This window comes from Heteronotia binoei, chromosome 3 (genome assembly GCF_032191835.1).
Source record: "Heteronotia binoei isolate CCM8104 ecotype False Entrance Well chromosome 3, APGP_CSIRO_Hbin_v1, whole genome shotgun sequence".
In the NCBI taxonomy this organism is placed as follows: Eukaryota; Metazoa; Chordata; class Lepidosauria; order Squamata; family Gekkonidae; genus Heteronotia; species Heteronotia binoei.
In genome coordinates this window covers 55055155-55069411 of record NC_083225.1, presented here as the reverse complement: position 1 = coordinate 55069411, position 14257 = coordinate 55055155, and the positions used below count along the sequence as shown (strand labels likewise).

The 14257-nt window shown below is 40.8% G+C and overlaps 1 protein-coding gene across 2 annotated transcripts in view; it reads right to left on the bottom strand.

Annotated features, from left to right (window-relative positions):
* The window catches only part of CRACDL (CRACD like), an 86505-nt gene that overhangs the window by 67537 nt on the left and 4711 nt on the right, over positions 1-14257 (bottom strand). The window lies entirely within an intron of this gene.

Here is a 14257-nt window from a genome sequence, read left to right as displayed (position 1 = left end):
TTTAACTGAATAAGTATGTGCATTTGGAAACAGGTCAAAGGCTTAAATAATAAATCTAATCAGCCTAGAAGGAAGTTTCAACAAAATAATTGGAATTTACTTCCAAATTTAGAAAGTACCCCAAAATTTCCTTGGCTTGATTCAGAGACTAAAGAGATGCACTTTAAAAAAAATAAAGATCTGATAACAAGGGCTCTGGGTAGGATCCAAGGATGGCCTTCCACTAACCGAGGAGTCTTCCTCTGTTTCAGGGAGCCTTTCCCCAATGGAGGAAGACTACTGACATCATGGAAGGGGATTCTTGGATCAGTTTATGTATTCTAATGTATTTGTTCCTGCAACAATGAATTAGGAATTATGAATAATTAGTAATTAGATAAATGCAGATTAACTGTCATGTGAAAAATATTCTTCTAGTAGGTACTAAATGTAAATAATAGGGCTGTGACACCATAAAGACCAACACATTCACTGTAACTTACGGTTTCATGAACCGGAACTAGTGTTGTTACCCAAGGGCTGGCAACCCCTGGAAGCTTCTAGAGGTGGGGGTGGGCATCGCAGGATGCCATGACATCACTTCTGGTAGTGTGATTAGAAGTGACATCATGGCACTTTTTAAGCCAAATTTCTATTGCACAAAGCAGCAGCTGGGGACCAGCAATAGTTGTTTCCCAGATCCCTCAGCCAAAACCCAGTTTGTTATGGGGAGGAGGCAACACAGTAGCTCACAAAAGTTTATGCCACTATAAATACCATTATGGTTCCACAAGACTGTCATTTCAGCTGTAGCAGATAATGTGGTACCCTCTTGGAATTTGTGTTTATGTTGCAATCATTATTCCCTCTAAACTGAGATAGCGTTAGCTAGCTCACAGATTTTTAGCCTCCAACTCACACATTTTTGTCTTAGCTCAGGAAAAATGGCACAATAATTTATGCAGTAGCTCACAAAGTAGAATTTTTGCTCACAAGACTCTGCAGCTTAGAGAGAACATAGGTTGCAACATAATACAATCCAGGGCTTTTTTTGGAGCAGGAACTCCTTTGGATACTAGGCCACACACTCCCGATGTAGTCAATCCGCCAAGAGCTTACAGGCCTCTTCTTACAGGGCCTACTGTAAGCTCTTGGAGGATTGGCTACATCGGGGGGGGGGGGGTAGCCTAACATGCAAAGGAGTTCCTGCTACAAAAAAAACCCCTGACAATCTAGCCTTGAATTTCCACATAAAATGTAAAAAACTAATGCTCCAAAGTCTGAACAACCCCCACACAATTTAAGAAATGTTTTAACACACTAATCAATTCATGTGGTTTTAAAGGGATTTAAAAAGTCTTATATTTCTTCTTCACAGCTGAACATTAATTAAGACATGAGATTTAGCTAGTCACATCTGAGTGTATCAGACTAATACATTACTGAGAAATCACCTTGCAATTTGGATCCTGAACAAGCCACATGGAACGCTGATTCCCAAGTGATGAAATGTAACCAAGCAACACTGCCATTTTTGCTCTAGCCTATTGTTATTCTGACTTGGAAGAAAGACTTGCCTCTCAATTGCCACAAGAACAGCCCTGAAAACCTGCCAATGCCAAGCAGCCTAATTAAAAGATTCCATCATTTAAGTGCTTTAACACAGCAGATGTTAAACTGAAATATAATATAATCCTAGTATACCTCAAAGAAACAGAGACATTTGTTTTTCCACACTGAGTAATCTTTACAAACAACGCAACTTAAATTTCACCAACACAAGGACTGAAAGGTAATGAATTATTCATTAAAACGAAGACAAAACTAGAGTCGGGACAGCTAGATAAACTAGATTAGTAAATGTTATGAGAAAAATGATGACAGTTGTGCTCCCTCGTAGAAGTTGACAAAAAAACCCTTCAGCTTTAACTTTAAAATGAATGCGATACTGCAAGACATATAATTTGTTGATTCCTAGTGTTCCTGATGGTAATGTGATGCTCCATTCTCACAGGAACATTTGAATTTGCAGTGATACCACTTTTTCCATGTTCTAGAATAGATCCTGTACAAAATATGAACTGAGGTACAGAATATTTTATTTTTTTACTCACTGTATTTATAGACTTCTTTCTTACCGAGACTCAAGGTGGAGTTCAAAATTTAAAAACAATGCAATAAAAAGTATAAAACATGACTGAATTACAGAATTAAAATTTACTGCATTAAAAACAAGTTAATACATAACAATAAACAATGTAATAAACTACAACCCTATTCTCTTTATAAAAATGCCCTCCTAAACAATTCCACTTTATATATTCTATGGAATGATGAAGTCAATTTGCTCAAAAGAATACAACTCTGTTTAAGATTATTTATTTATGTACAAAATTTATACCCTGCCTTTCTGCTCTCATCAAGACTACGAAGGTGGCCATGAAATTAAAAGGATTCATAATAATCAAAGCACATCTTTAAAATCATTAAAACCACACAAAACCAAAAAATTAAAACAATTAAAACGATAGCGGTCAGGTAGTTTCATATGAGAACAGGCAGTCATTCAGGTATGTTGGTCCCAAACCATAGATAACACCAGCATAAGAACATAAGAACATAAGAGAAGCCATGTTAGATCAGGCCAATGGCCCATCCAGTCCAACATTCTGTGTCACACAGCGGCCAAATATATATATATATATATATATATATATATATATATATATATATATATACACACACACTGTGGCTAATAGCCACTGATGGACCTCTGCTCCATATTTTTATCTAACCCCCTCTTGAAGGTGGCCATGCTTGTGGCCGCCACCACCTCCTGTGGCAGTGAATTCCACATGTTAATCACCCTTTGGGTGAAGAAATACTTCCTTTTATCCGTTTTAACCTGTCTGCTCAGCAATTTCATCGAATGCCCACGAGTTCTCGTATTGTGAGAAAGGGAGAAAAGTACTTCTTTCTCTACTTTCTCCATCCCATGCATTATCTTGTAAACCTCTATCATGTCACCCCTCAGTCGACGTTTCTCCAAGCTAAAGAGCCCTAAGCGTTTCAACCTTTCTTCATAAGGAAGGTGTTCCAGCCCTTTAATCATTCTAGTTGCCCTTTTCTGAACTTTCTCCAATGCTATAATATCCTTTTTGAGGTGCGGCGACCAGAACTGCACACAGTACTTCTGTGAAGTACCAAACACTTCTCAGGGGCATCCCTATGTAGAGTGCATTGCAGTAATCTAATCTAGATGTAAACTAAGGGTTGGCAACCTCCAGATGGGGCCTAAAAAGCTAGTTTTAACTGATCTCCAGAGGCGAGTTCCCCTGGAGAAAATGCCTGCTTTGGAGGATGGGCATTTGAATGTGATGCATAAACAGATTGGAAACCCATGTAGATAGGCTAAGACTATGACGCACTCCAGTCAAAATCCATTCTGCATCAACTAAACTTAAGTTTCCAAACACTTCTCAGGGGCATCCCTATGTAGAGTGCATTGCAGTAATCTAATCTAGATGTAAACTAAGGGTTGGCAACCTCCAGATGGGGCCTAAAAAGCTAGTTTTAACTGATCTCCAGAGGCCAGTTCCCCTGGAGAAAATGCCTGCTTTGGAGGATGGGCTGTGTGACATAATACTCTGCTGAGGTCCCTCCATTTCCCAAACCCCACCCTCATATTACCAGGAATTTTCCAACCCAGAATTGTCAATCCTCACTTGTAACCAGGAGACACACCACAGCAGCCAGACCTTTTCTGCTTAGAAAGACCACACCCGGTTAACTAGCTGAAACTTCTAAAAGGCACTCCATGGCTGTCACATGCTATTCAGCTGTACGCCTGGGTCAAAAAGCAGTCCCAAACTATGCATCTGTTCCTTTAAGGGGAGTACCACTCCATCCAAAATGGGTGACACTGAAATCAGCCTTCTGCTTACCAGTTTGGTGATTAAGTGTGCAGATTCTTACTTGAGAGAACTGGGTTTGATTCCCCGCACTTCCACGTGCACCTGCTGGAGTGAGCTTGAGTCAGTTCTAATTCTCTCAGAGCTGTTCTCTCAAGAGCAGTTTCTGTCAGAGCTCTCTCAGCCCCACAACCTCACATGGTGTCTGTTATGGGGAGGGGAAAGGAGATTGCTCTGAGACTCTGAGTGAAGGGCAGGGTATAAACCCAATTTCTTTTTCTTCTCTTCCTCCTCCTGTGGCATCCATTCCAAAACTGCCTCCAAGCACTAGGTTCACGGTTTCTACCTCCCTGGGATTAGAACTGAGTGTCATCTGCATACAGGGGACAGACAACCCAAATAAAATCTCCAAATTACTTCACCCAGCAATTTCATGTAGATGGTAAAAAGCACAGGAACCTTGGGGGACCCCAAGAGGCTGAGCAGCAGGTCCCCAGCACCACCTTCTGAAATCTACCTCCAGATAGGACAGGAACAACTGCAAAACACTGCCTCCTAGTCCTAGCCTGGCAAGTAATCTAGACAGATACCATGACCAATGGTACTGAAGGTGTCACGTTCTCAGGGTGCAGGCAGGCAGGAGTCCAAAGCCAGTCCAAGGTCAAAGTCCAGGAAGTCAAGCAGGAGTCAAGTCACCAATGCAGAAACACAAACTGGAATCAGAAGTCAATATCCAAAAGCCAAAAGGTCAGGGTGCCAAGGAAATCAAGCAGGTCAAGATAAGGAATCAGGGAGGAGTGTGGATGCAAGCCAGAGAATAGACTTGTTGCTTCCACAAGGTTACCAGGTCCTGGGTGGGAGCTATATGAGAGTCTCAATCAGCTTGCTCCCTGGGTGGCAGTGACTATGCTAGAACTCAGGGCTGAGAGATCTGAAGCACCAGCGTGCCTCATGTCTTTGCTCTGAAAGTTCTTTCCGGAGCCTGCTTCGAACTCTTGAGATGGGAGGAGGAGATTGATCATCAACAGCTGACACTGGTGCCTGGAGAGTGATTGATGGGCCAGCTGCTGTTTGTTTAGCTGAGGAACTGGCTGGCAACTCTTCCAGGTCTGTTAACCCTTCCAGCTTGTCCTCGTCAGGGCTCATGAAAGAAGGTCACAGAGAGATCCAGAAGAATCCAGAGTTGCACTCCTCTGTCCATCTACCAGCATAGATCAACCAAGGCTGTTTCAGCCTCATAACCAGGCCTGAAACCAGCCTGGAAAGGATCCAGACAATTTGCTTCATCCAGGAGTGCTTGCAGTTATCATCTGCTCAAGAACGGAACATTGCATGCTAGATGATAGTTATTGAAATCTCTTGGCTCCAGGGTAGACTTCTTCAGTAGTGGATGTACCACAGCCTGTTTTCAAGTCCAGGGCAACCACCACCACCCCTCCAGGAGGCACTAATTACATATTGGACTCAGCCAAACACCCTCCCCCACAGATTTAAGCAGCTAGGAAGGGCAAGGGTCATACAAGTAGGTGATAGACCTCAAACCTCCAAGGACCCTGTCCACATCCTGAGCCAGCATAGTGTAGAGGTTAACACCACCAAACTCTAATCTGGATAATCAGGTTTGATTCCCCTCTCCTCTACATGAAACCTGCTTGGGTGACCTTGGACCAGTCACAGTTCTGAAAAACTCTCTTACCCCCACCTACCTCACAAGGTGCCTGTTGCGGGGAGGGGAAGGGAATGTGACTGTAAGCTGCTTTGAGGCTTCTTCAGATAGGGAAAAGTGGGGCATAAAAGTTGCTGCTGCTACTTTTGCTGTTTCCATTGAATAAACTGAAAAGTATTCCAAACAGTTCAACAAGTTGGCACTCTGGCATCATCTGACCCTGTCACTGCTAATATAGAATCCAAATCTATATGGATGTGAGAGATTTTATCTGCAAAGTGTTGATCAAAAAGATCACTGTGGGCCACCTAGCAGTCTACTCCTTCTGAAGCCCAGATCCCAACATCACAGCTCTGCAGGCCTACACTGTGCAGATGTATGCTTTAAGATGAGCTTTAGCCCTTGTCATACTGGATTTGGCCAAAGTCTCCCACCAGTTGCCCCTAGTCATCTCCCTTGTATTTTCTTTGCCTGTAGTTTCTCAATGAGCTACCAGGAATCTAACACTTGAGACACCCAGGTCATTTCCTCATTCTCATAACTGACGGATGCATTATGTTGGTCACACAAAGGACCAAATCAAACACCCAGTGAAATGAAATTTTATAAATATGAATAGACACTAAATCAGCCCAATTCAATTTTTGGTATACACCCATAAAAAATCATGTATTAGTTCAAATACATTCCTTCATTGTTGAATGGTGTTATAAGACATTCTTGCTTCAACTCTTCCAGTAATACAGTATACCTAACATACCCACTGTTCTGGAGCATTGCTCTGAAAAATGTCTTAAGCCGTCTTCTGAATTTCATACCAATGGCTCATAGGCATAATTATATAAAATAAAATAAAAATGCACATACTTAGCACAAATAGCATGTATATTTCTAACTATACACAACAGCAATAATCTTATTTGAAAACGAGCAGCATTCATTTGATTCTCATGCTTATTTACAAAATCCAGCAGTTTTAGTCAAAGTTGACCTGGTATTTGAAAAAAAAAACAACTTGAGAGATCTCTCAGGGCTTACTAGCATAGAAAAACAGCCTCAGAAGGGCCTTAAAATTATCTATACTAGAGTTTAAATTCTTATCTTATCCTAAGATTGCTAACTTTTCTTTGCGGCTGACCCTGCTTGTTGTGGCTGAACATGTACCGTACTTGTTGTTTAAAGGCATACAGCCCCTGTCACGAAAATGAATGATTTGCTAACTGCTGGCCCAGTATTGATCTAGCAAAATTATACTACCAGTTAATTACTAGATATTCCTGATGTCTAGACATAAAGTGATAGCCAGGGCAGAAGAATAATTTTGTTTTGTGGATCTTCTTTCAGTTCATGATGGTTGTGGAGGGGAGCATATTTTCAGCCTTCAAATATCTTTGTCATCCCTGAAAATCCAAGTTCTCTGTTCAACTAACATGATGACAAAAGGGACCCTGATTAAGCAGGTCTTTAAGATGCTGGAGTCCCACACAATTGAGAACACTGGCTGAAATTTGAGAAGGGTGGTGGAACACTGATGGGTGGCTAACCTCAGGAACAAATAAATTGATGCTTGGGAAGTAGATTGAAAGGAGAGCAAAAAGGAGGAAAGACACTCTTGCCTTTGTCATGCCAGAATTATTCCATCACTTTCATCAAAGAAAGATCAACCCGGCCCAAATGTATATAAATGATGTCAAACTGATGTCCCTCACCTACTTTTCTCCATCACTCCAATCAGGGGCGGCCCGACGCCCCATGGTGCCCTAGGCAGACTTGCTGCCTGATGCCCCCCACAGTGCCCTCGCACCTCCTTTCCTCCCCACCGTGCCTCCTCCTCCTCCCTTCCCCATTCCATGTCGATTTCAAAGCCGGAACCAGCTCTAGTGCCGCGTTCCGACTATCTAAAGACCACCCCCCCCCCGCGAATTGCTCAAACAGCGGGTAAAACCGCACTGCAGGGCCACTCTCACAGTCTGTCAGGACCGGAGTCCTGAAAGGGTGGCCTCGCTGTCGCTGACTCCTCTCCAATGCAGGAAGTGGGGAGGAGTCAGCAACAGCGAGGTCACCCTTTCAGGACTCCGGTCCTGACAGACTGTTCCAGCTTTAAAATCAACACAGGGTGCGGAAGGAAGGGAGGCGGCGGCACGGGGGGGGGGCAAACTAGGCATTTGCCTGGTGGGGGGAGGCCGAATTTGCTGCCCCCATCCTGCCGGCGCCCTAGGCAACTGCCTTATTTGCCTAGTGGGGGAGCCAGCCTTGACGCCAATCCTTTTCCCTTGCCTTTGTAGATTTTAAGGGTAGGGTTTGTCTCCTTGGTGATATAAACAGCTTTGGAAGACAACGATCAGCAAAGCAGGACATAAGTATACAAACAACATAAACAAGAGCCTTGTTTTTCAATGTTTCTTGAATAGGCCTGTGCTAAGCTCTCCAGAATGAACACATAAAAAACTATCTTGTGTGGGAAACATAAAACAGTATGATGCTCCACCTGCAATCTGAAGAGGTACAGATCAGAATGATTATTGTTATATTAACTTTGAGCTTTTACCATTCCAAATAAGCTCACCATACAGTTATTTTAACTTTTATTCTCCTTGAGAGAGAAGAGGGAAAAGTCCAGTTTGGTCATCTAAAGGCCTCCGGTAGTACATACTTAATTTATTAATTTATGTAAGTATTATTTAATGTAAGTATGAAAGACAGCTATGCCATTCTGAGCTCCTTCTGAAATGTCTCCAATTAAGGGTAACACATAAACTTTAAACAAATCAGACAAGCGTAGAACAATTTTAATCCTTGAATAAGTAAATTGCTTGAAGGGACATAATTGTAGAGAATCAATGGACAATTCTGTTAGGTCTAACTGTGACATCGATCTGACTTCTGTGATGAACCTCTATGACCCCATCATAAGAATGTAATAGGTATGTACGATCACTCAACAATTAGAAAACCTAGCAACATTAATCTGTGCAGAATGAAATCTTGCCAGATAATTTGAGTAAAACTTGGTCCATGCAATATTTGTTCACTGTCTCGTGAATACCCAGCTACCCTCTAAACATGGATTCATAATTTGAAGTATGAACAGAGTAATCATGCATCTAGTGTACCACAATGCAGGTACATTGTTTAACCACAGTTAGGTCCCCCCCTCCAAAAAAACCCCCCAGGATTCTGGAAAAAACTAACTCTGGTTAAACCTCACACCTTTATTTGGTCATCATAGTAATGAAATGATTCCTTCACTGTGTTCCATGCTGCAACAAAAGGGAGAAGGTGAGAGGCATGTGCATGAGCCTAGCAACAAGCCAGTTGGTACACAGACTTAATGTCAGTTAGATGTGACGTATGAATGTAGCGCATTGGGTTCCTGGTGATGAAGTACCAGCATATCTGCCAACCCGCCCCCCCTTCAGCACTGGTCATATGTATCACAAACAAGTAGTGGGAGGAGGGCTTGTTGAGGCAATACAGAGTAGGTATGGCTGGAGGCAGAGAGGAACAACTGGAGCAGTCCCAGTTTGAGGCAGGGATCCCCCCCCCCCGCTTTTGGTTGTTCACCTATATACTGACTATATACTGGTTGGGGGAGCAGAGTCTCCCCTTTAAAGCATGAACAAAGATCGAGTCCAGTAGCACTTTAAAGGCCAGCAAAATTTTCCATGTTATAAGATTTTACAAGTCAAATCTCTCTTTGTCAAATACCAACTACAGTGGTATCTGACAGCTTTGACTCTTTAGGAACGTTAGGAAGAACTCCCTGACAGAGCAGTTCTTCATTGGAATAAGCTTCCTCAGGAGGTGGTGGGCTCTCCTTCTTTGGAGATTTTTAAACAGAGGCTAGATGTGTCAAGCATGGTAGAATTCCAATGGTAATTAATGGTTTTAGGGTCCTCCATAAAACTGGTCTGCGAAATATCATGGAGGACCAAAGTATGTTAGCTCTGTTATTCTTTCCCCTTCCCCCACCTTACTTTATTGCTTGTGAAGTAGAGTAGAGAGAAACAAAACTAACTTGAGAAAGAGTAATCAACACCTTCCCATACGTTCCTACCTGGGAGTGTGAGACATCTGGGAAAACAAGGACGAGACACTGATAACATTGTGAGAATGTAGACATTTATGATAGTTTATGTGTTAGAGCACATCCCTCGCCCCCACCTTTGGGAATCCTTTGAAGTCTGTCTTAAAAGTATTGTATCAATGTATGTTTGGCATCACTCTCAAGAACCTGTACCAGGAGAGCGTATCAGTCTATCAATAAACGTAGTTTTGTATCCACTTGACTCGTCATTGAAAACTGCATGCTTGACAAGATGGCCATTTGACAGCAATGCTGATTCTGTGAACTTTTGGGGAGGTATTTGTGGATTTCCTGCGTCATGCAGGGGGTTGGGCTAGCTGACACTGGAGATTCCTTCCTTCCAACTCTATCATTCTATGATTTATAAAAGCTTATATCTGGAATATTTTGCTGGTCTTTAAAATGCTACTGGACTCAAATATTGCTTTACCACTACAGATTAACATGGATACCCACATGAAACTACCTTTAGAATATGTATAACGAGATGGAGTACCTGTAAGTCTTTTGAGCAGAGCAGTGTTAGGCAAATGTAACAATGACTGCTCATTTCAGGGCTCCTACTGGTTGCACTATAGTACTCATTCAAGAAGGCAGAGCTGTGTACTCCATATATGGAGCAGTGAGTACCAGATATCAGGGGGCTGTGACTGCATCATTACATGTTGGTTGAATGCATCTCTATATGCCACTTATAGGGGTGTTGGTGCCATACCATGCAGTGATTGGTGGATGTCAGAAAGGTTGCTATGGATGCTAATATAACCAGTATGTTCTCTATACCTTGACAAGGGATTCTTCTTTCTTTCTCATATATTCCCTCTTCAAGGTGACAACAATATACTGACTAGAGGAGGTACCACAACTAAACTGTCAAGTAAGCATCATATAGCCCAACAAGTTAAACCCCATTCTGCTCCCTACCTCCCAGCCAGTGAAGCACACCTCTTTGACTTTACCTGTATGCTGACATACTGGGTTCTGGATAGGTGAGAGGAAGACAAGAGTTTAGATCATGATTTAACTTGTCTATACAATCAGCTAGCAGCCACTTCTTAGTGATCAGTTTATACTGAATTATGGAACTACTTGCCCGTAAGACACATTCGTTTACCCATTTTTAAAATGTATTTAACTTTATTGAATAAATTCAATCATACAAATGTCAATTACAATGAGTATAGAACCATTAACTGAAAATAAAAAAACAGTGCTGAATTGGGTTATTCCTATTGTTAATCAATTGAAAAAGAAAAAATAAAAGGGAAAAAATTATATCACCATTCAGTAGATAACATTAATAGCTTCTAGTAGACTACTATTTTCTTCTTTGTTTGCTAAATATTCCAGAAGGGGAACCAGACAGCCTGAATTTTGATTTGTATAGATCTAAGTCATGATGTATTAAAGAATCAGCTGTTTTATCTAAAATGCACAACTCTTGTACTTTCCAAAGCCAATCCATTACTTTAAGTGTCTTAAAAAGATTTCCAGTTACCATGTTTATGAAGTTTAAAATACATGTTGCTGCTAATTATGATTTGTTGACTATACAGTTATGTTTCCCTTTTGAAACTTATTACTGGATTTTAATGTTTTATTCTATTGTCACATCTCACTTTCAAATATTTTTATGCTGAAAAACAAGTTAAAAATCCTCAGATAAGTAAAAATATTGTCAGACCTTGGTCAGGGAAGCACTATAATTCTTTTCATTTAGCCCCCCTGAGCCTGCTTCAGCGGGGAGGGAGGGATATAAATAAAATAAAATAAATAAAGAAGCTTGCTGTAATAACTATCATGAGAATTTCTTAAGCACATTTTTATGCAACTTGTACCTCTTGAGTTGTAATTTAGGAGTGGGGGTAAAAGGAAGTAGTTATAGATACAAAGCACGTTGTTAGGTGAATTAGGTGTTAGCAAGGAATGTTTCCTATATTACATTCCCTTTAGCAATTATTTTAGTACTTTTTCAGGACACTAGAAAAAATGACTGGCAAAAAAATAACTTTGAATTTAAGACTTGATTTGAATTATTTCACTTAATGTTACTACTCTGTCACTCTCACACACACACAAAATCCACAAATGAATTATTTGTCTTTCACTTAACCCCAAAATGTAGAGTATATATGGAGAAAATGTTCACGCCCTTCTTAAACTGTCTCATTCCCCAAAGTTCTGGTGAATTTCTCAGAGAAAGCATACAAAATGACATCGAAACAGGGACCGATCCAACCCTTTTCCTTCCAGATTCCATGAACAACACAAGGATAAGGTTGCATTCAGGACACATAGCACCTATTCTTAACATTTGTTCTTATGAGGTTAATCTTGCTTTGGTCCTACATAATAAATGCTTAGCAATTCTCTTTGAGTGAATCACATTATAGGACCGAAAAAAGCCACCATTATCAGACAAATGTCTCATACTTAACAGTATAAATTAAAAGGAAATAATAAAAGTTACAGCTAGCTTATGTGAGAAGGGAAATACAACAAGTAGGCTGAGGGGCTTCTTCTGAAGTCTTCATTTGAAAAATATTTGACAATAAAGAAAAAATGGCACCTTTTAGCAGTGTCTTGTCTCAAATGCAGCAAATTAATTTCCAAGCAACCTAAGACAACAAAATCCCTGCTTCAGTGCTAGAACTGTATAAAAATACCTGCTCCCTTCCTTGTGATAAGGCTGCAAAGATATGCAATCTTTCTTCCAAGGATTACAAAGCTAGAAAAACAAACACCTGTAAGAATGTCAAGCTTTTTTCCTCCTTAATCTAATATTTGCCTGGAGGAGGTGGGGGGCTGCTGACTGAGAGTTCCACTCTAGAATGTTTATAAAATCACGAGATCAGTACCCTTGGAAAGTCAAATTCCCAATTTGCAGCCCAATGTGTTACCAGTCAGTTCTACCCTGCAGAGGAGCAGTTTGGTGATCAGTTAAAGACAGACGCAAACACTCTTCACATTAGCTATCACTCCAGATAACAATTTACATGAAGTAACTGACTGAAAGGTGACCCCCAAGCTGCCTGCCAGGAAATAAGCCTCTGAAAAATATTTAGAGGTGATCAAAAAAATATGACAAGCAAACAAGTCCCTTTCACCTAAAAAGGAACAACAATGGGTTGCCAGGAAAACTTAAGAAACACTTGTATCATTCACTGGTAATACCCCAAATCATTTTGTTCTTAGACATCTTTTCCCCCCTGGATGGGGAAAGCTCACATTTTTAATAGTTAGCTTTTGCTTTTTGCTTGCCTACTTGCTTGCAGGGGGTAGGGCTGGCTGGCTAACTTGTCTTGGTTACTCGCTATTCCATCTGTCTCTCCTTTGCTATGCAGTGAGCACCCCTACTCACATGTAGGCTCCTTGAAGCGCAGGTTACATCTCTCCTCCACAGATCTGAATCTTCAAAGACAGGTAAATATAGCCTCTTCCCTAATCTATTACACCCCCTTTTCCACACTACTTTTTTCCCTTATGCCAACCTTGCAAGAGTGTTTTCAGTGTGGCTTTTAGAGTATGTTTTTGCCTTTTAAGTGTTTTCCAATTAAAAACATTATTAGTTGAACATCAGTCTGATTTATTTAAGAGTTCTCTAAGGGAAAATCTTGGTATAAAAAGATCTCAGGTTACCCCCTCTTGCTTACCTAACTTCCCCAAACAATCAATCAGGTACCAGACCATTTGGGGTAACAGATTAGTATATAGCAAATACTTGGCCAGAGCAATCAAAATGCATCACCTGTTTTCTTCCAAAGCAAATATTCTTCAAAAGAAAAAGATTTCTAACATTTTAAATTTCCATTATTTTGTAATTCATGTTCGAAGTCATAAATGGCTAATGAATGAACTAACCCTTTAACTATAGTTCAAGGTTTGAGGTACATCGTATAGCAGGAGGTATATCCTAGATATGCAGGTGTGGTTTTAAAATGTATTATATTTAGATATATTTCTGGAATATTTTAAGAAGCTGAACAAATCATAAGAACATAAGAGAAGCCATGTTGGATCAGGCCAATGGCCCATCCAGTCCAACACTCTGTGTCACAGTGGGCAAAAAATTATATACACACACATACATATATATACACACTGTGGCTAATAGCCACTGATAGACCTCTGCTCCATATTTTTATCTAACCCCCTCTTGAAGCTGGCTATGCTTGTAGCTGCTACCACCTCCTGTGGCAGTGAATTCCACATGTTAATCACCCTTTGGGTGAAGAAGTACCTCCTTTTATCCGTTCTAACCCAACTGCTCAGCAATTTCATCGATTGCCCACGAGTTCTTGTATTGTGAGAAAGGGAGAAAAGTACTTCTTTCTCTACTTTCTCCATTCCATGCATTATCTTGTAAGCCTCTATCATGTCACCCCGCAGTCGTTTCTCCAAGCTAAAGAGCCCCAAGCATTTTAACCTTTCTTCATAGGGAAAGTGTTCCAACCCTTTAATCATTCTAGTTGCCCTTTTCTGGACATTCTCCAATGCTATAATATCCTTTTTGAGGTGCGGTGACCAGAATTGCACACAGTATTCCAAATGAGACCGCACCATCGATTTATACAGGGGCATTATGATACTGGCTGATTTGTTTTCAATTCCCTT